Source organism: Adiantum capillus-veneris, chromosome 7, assembly GCF_014529385.1.
Source record: "Adiantum capillus-veneris isolate H3 chromosome 7, ASM1452938v2, whole genome shotgun sequence".
In the NCBI taxonomy this organism is placed as follows: Eukaryota; Viridiplantae; Streptophyta; class Polypodiopsida; order Polypodiales; family Pteridaceae; genus Adiantum; species Adiantum capillus-veneris.
The window spans coordinates 145952436-145958160 of NC_140937.1; positions in this window are offsets into that span (position 1 = coordinate 145952436).

Here is a 5725-nt window from a genome sequence, read left to right on the forward strand (position 1 = left end):
TTTATGTTAAGAAATAATTTCAAAGTTAGAATTATGATAGTTTATCTAAGTAACTGCCTCATCTAACTTTGTATAGTTAAATAAAATACCAAATTGAATTATAGGTGCAATAGATGACATCTTATGGTCTTAGGGCCATAGGATACTCTATAGTATTGTTTAGATTTTTTAATTGTTTGTGAACATAGATCATAGAGGGTTTTTCTCACTACCATAGAGGATATCCTATGGCTTTGGGGCCACATGGTCTCAATATTGAGCGTAGAGGATTTCTTACTAGCATAGAGGGTACCTTGTGGCCCTAGGTCCATAGGGTGCAAACACAGAGTATAGAGGATTTCTTACTAGCACAGAGGGCACCCTATGGTCTAAGGCCATATGGTGACAACATATAGAATAAAGGGTTTCTAACTAGCATACGAGGCACACCTTGTGCGCCTGGGGACATAGAGTGCCAACATAGAGCATACAAGGGTTTCTTATTGGCATAACCAACATCTTGTGGCCCTAAGACAACCTACAACCTTAGGGACATAGGGTGGCACATAAATAAAGTCCCATATGGCTTTGAAGGACTGGATCTCTTTATACGTTGGGACCAGCTAACAATCCTAACCCTATGGACTTGAGGTCATAAAGAGACATATATATTAAAGTCATAGACATGTCTACAAAGAGCACCATATGTCCTTAAGGTTATAGGTGCAATAGATGGCATCTCATGGTCTTATAGCCATAGGATACTATATAGTATTGTTTTGACTTTTTAAGTGTGAAATATTAGTTTGAATGTTGTTTAAATTATCGTGTATTTAAAACTTGATAGCATGCTACAAAACCATGACCAGGTATTTTGTTATACATAGATTAAGGTCACCAAATTATGACAAGAGTGTTTAATAGTATTTGCCTTTACATATTATCTTTTTTAATTGTTGTAATCAATGTATATGCTGCTTTAAAATTATATCAATTGGTTTTTTTGACACCTCATTTTTTGAGAAGCATTTGTTGAATTTTGAAAAGTACTGATGTCATACAAATCCTCTTTCCAAAAACTATATTGGAGGTTTATTTTTAAATTTTATAGTAGAGAAATTAAAATAGACTCATACAATCATGATAATTTATCTAAATTAAAGGCAACTAGAGCTTAGAAATCATTAAATAACACAATCCTAGCATACACATTTAGAATTTGGGAAACAGGATTTTCCCAAATTATCTAAAATAGTGTTGGTTGATGTTGTTGATTATATTAGGGTAAGTGGAACTGGATCTATTATAGGTTTTGTTGAGCCGACTATGTGGGATATGGTGCACATCTCGAGAGCTTTGGATTTAATAATGGAGTCTTTCTAGACTTGCCTACGGCTTTACCATAATTGAGCCATAAGAAGTCCGAAAGGAGCTAGCCCTCGGAAAATCTGCTATGTTAGACCTACTCCATTTCTCTCTGAGGTTTTGAATTGCTAAAGCATACACTAAGTACGTACACATATTTTGTTAACATGGCTGACAATAACCAAGAGAGTACAATGAACATAGATAGCTTTGATTTTGCACATGAAGGTGCTAATGATGATGCCCCCATGTTTGTCAATTATCTTGTTACTAGGTTGCAACAAGCTATGGGCAGCCCTGTTTTGCAAGCCGAAGTTACTCAACAACTTCGTGCTTATGGGATTTCCCTTCCTCTCTAAGAGGAGAGAGAGCTTAGGAGGCCTCTTAAAGAGACCCCCAAAAGAGGACTCTCTTCCATATGAGAGGAGGAATCCAAAGAGCAAGAAATCAATGAAACTTTAAGTTCCTCTGAAGATGTGGCTCCATGAAGAGGGCGGTCTAGACGATTGCCCACTCCTCCCAAGAGGAAAAGAACACACAGTCCTGCTCCTCGTCATTCCAAAAGGGAAGAGAGGAAACAAAGGAAGAAAAGGTCTAGAAAGAGGTCACCCTCTTCTCCATCTTCTTCACCTTCCTCCTCTTTTGACTCCTAGAGAATACAAGAGGGGAGGACATCGCAAATCATACCTTGCATGATGGCAACGGTCACAAAAGCTAAAGAAGTTCAAGGAGGGAGGAAAGAGTATCTCTTTTCTAACCTATGATGGCACCTTTGGTGCTACCAACAAAGTGTTTTCCTTCATCCAGCAATTTGATGCGGCCTTTGGAGACGAGGGCTTCACGTAGTCCTCCAAGCTACACCATGTGAAAGGGCATAGGGAGATAGACGTGCCAATAACCACCCAACCATACCTATATATAGGCCCTTGGCCCTCTGGATCTTAGCTATATATAGCCCCTGTATTGCATGTGTATCCATCGGCCCTTGGCCAGGGCCGTGCCCTCCTATAGTCCTACCCTTGGCATGACATTACTCCCCCCTTGGAGAAGCTTTTTCATCTGCAAAAACAAAAGCGATAGGATCTTCATAAGAACACTAATGTTTTCCATCGTGGTATCCCTCATGGATCCAGCTGCTTGTTTGACCGAAACATGGTGCAGTAGGAGGTCCAATATAATCAAGAATAACATCTTGATTTTGCACATTGTTGTCCATTTGCAACCATTTTGTGTTATCTGTTCCAATCCAATTATAGTGTGTAGACTCCATTTAGAACGCACATGAGCATGCTAAACAAGTTATCACAACAAGGATGTACCTGAAGGAAACTTTCCATGAAGTAAACTTGCTGACAGAACTCATTAGCCAAGTGTAAGTCCTTGACTTGTTCTCAAATTTCATCAGTAAACAACCCCACCATAACTAGTGTTCAAGTTTGAGGACTTGGCGTATACATGAAGAGACTAAACCTAGTCGCAAACATGCTTTATCTGATGGTAAGCAAACTCCATGTAGAGCAATAAATACTTATTACTTGGATTTCTTGGTGCTAATGTACGCACTTTGCATATCCTTTAGCACAAGATTACACTTTGTAATCTGCTTATCCCCTTGGATAACTGACAATACTAACGTGTGTTTCCCCCACATTTTATAAACAGTCTTCCCAAATAACTGGTAAACGGGAATCACAATATCGTGTAACATTGTTGAGGAATCAACAATGTCCGGAATAACCATCGTGGTTAACTTGAAAAATCCACAAACACCAAAACCGAGCCATGACCTCTATTGGTGATTAGTAGACCCAAAGGTAATCTCAAAGAGATACTACACATAGAGTGCAAAATACTTCATAAGCAACAACTTGATGAATACGCATGCCGTTCCAGATCAGCCCTTGCTAAACACTAGGACCCATAACACCTAGTGTGCATGTATTTAGCAAAAAACAGATCCGAACCTGTATATCCATGGTGATCCTTGCCAATACTTATGGCAAATGTGATGCACCTAGCACACATTAAAGAGGAATGTAAATAGTTCTAAAAAGAAACTAAATACTTTCAGTTGCAATCATTTACAAGCCTTGCTGAAACGTCTGAACCATAATAGATGGTGAAACAGTAATCACTTCTAGGTACAAACCATAAAACTTTTTCATTAACAACTTAGAGCCTTGCTATATGTATAAACAACCATCTATAATGTTGTTTAGCAGTACTTGTACCTGAACAAATCATTCTAAGTATCCGATAATTTTTTGCCACCGAAATTGCTCCTGATACGTCGTGCTGAAAATGGTCTAGAAAACAGATTTGACCAGCACCTAGGGACTTTGTCATGACACATACTTGAAATAATGGGAACCATTGTCAGTCCAGAGAATCATATTCTCCACATGTGGAATATGTCTCATGTAAGGATGTTTAAAAAAATAACATCCTTCAAGTACAAGATGTACTTGTGTGTGGAGGTAACTCTAAACACTCCACGACAAGAGTGAGAGGGACCCTCATTCATTGCTCCACACTCGCTAAACCGAACTCCTTGAGTCCCTATACCATGTTGTATCCCATGTGACAACATGTGCCAAATCGAATCCTACAAGTGGATTCATAACAGCATAATGTACATTGGACACTACGGCCCAAAATACTTGTTTCGACATGCCCTTGGCATGGCCCTAGGGATTGAACTGAAATTTCAGTTACCCGTATTCAAATGCACAGGAGCACGTCTCCCTCCTGTGAAAAAAACCAAGCAACATTACACTAGAAACCCTGGGTGTTGCCTTCGCAATCCAAACTCGTTGGGTAGAATCTACATAGTCAACCCCTTGGTAAGACCCTTTGTAGAAACTGCTCAACTAGCAGGTAACGGTAACCAACATAGTTAACCGTGTACAGAATGATGAGAATCAACTTGAAAAGTTGAATTTTTCCGCTACCGCATGGTAGATTGCAGAATTATTTCCCTTAAAGTATAATGGGAATAGATCAAACTGTGATCCTCAATGCCTATGGGGTGATTTAGTAAGCACCCACGGGGTCTTACCCCAAAACAGTGCGTCCATAGACACTCGTACTGCTATAGAGAGAGCAAGAGATCCACACAAGTGGAAAGCCTAGCTCTTATGGACAGACATGTTGTCACAACGGTGTGTTGCATCTAATATCCATGGTAGAAATTAGCTGAGTTGAGTTTATGGTTAAAACTCAACTTAAGTGTCGCACCGAAACCATGTTGTGCAAAAATGACACCCTAAACATTCGTAATGACAAGACTCTTTCTTGTCCATTAACGTCGTTGTGTACTCCAGTGGGTAGATCTTTTTGATCTCAAGAACAATCACCCAAGGAATGTCAACAGTTGGGTCGTACCCGAAATCTGACAATGACTCCTAGTCAGTGTGTGTGGCTCATAGCCCTTATGGAAATTAGTGTTCAATCGACAAAACGATGAAGACTAATGTAGAGGGCGTCGTGCCCAATTTCTAGCTAAGAGTTAGAGCCCCTTGGCTCATGCCGACTCCCAAACAAGCATGTATCAAAAGAATATTAAAAAGTTTTCATTATTCTTCAAGAGAAATGAGAAAGAGAGAGAGAGAATGTTGGGCTGAGGAACTTTCCTTAAGTTATTGCCTTGTATATACCGCGCCCATGCTTGTGTGCATCTTATGCGTAGCGTGAAGCTTATCCTATAAGCATGCAATAATCTGGTTGTATAACACTTTCATCGAGAGAGGTAACAGAAAAGACAAGTCACATCTTGCTTCACCTATCGTGTAGGGGATCGTGACTGTACGAAAATGACTTAAATATGGCACTTTGCATGTGACTTAAGTCTTAAGTCTTAGATGTAGGTTCCTTTTAGTGTTGTTGTGCATTGCCAGCAACCAAAAATCATGTTTAATCTTAGAAAGCATGTTGAAAGAATCCAGAAGTGTCCATGTCTTTGATAGAGTGTCTGGTGTTAGAGCGAAAGCGTAATCTATGAAGCAGTGGAGTTGATTCCACTTGACCAAAATGCCTTGCATGCGAAATTATAAGCCCTTGGCTACTATGATGGCCTCAAGAGTGAGAGCCGAAAGCATAAGTGCCTTGCACGGTCTGCATTGGTAGTGATGCATCATAACGTGATGTCACCAAACATAAAAGGGGAACAAATTTCTAATCGTAACAGTTCCCCAAACTGGCGTGCCAATGCCCTTGATACCAAATCAATAGGCAGTAGGGTGGCACGCGTGAGAAGCCTTGCTTCATGTGAAATTGTCAAAGCACTTTGCTTTACACAACCGACAATATTTTCCATATGAAATGTGTAAACATGGAAAAATAAACAAAATTGAATATGATCTAACCTGGTCATCCTGCTGTA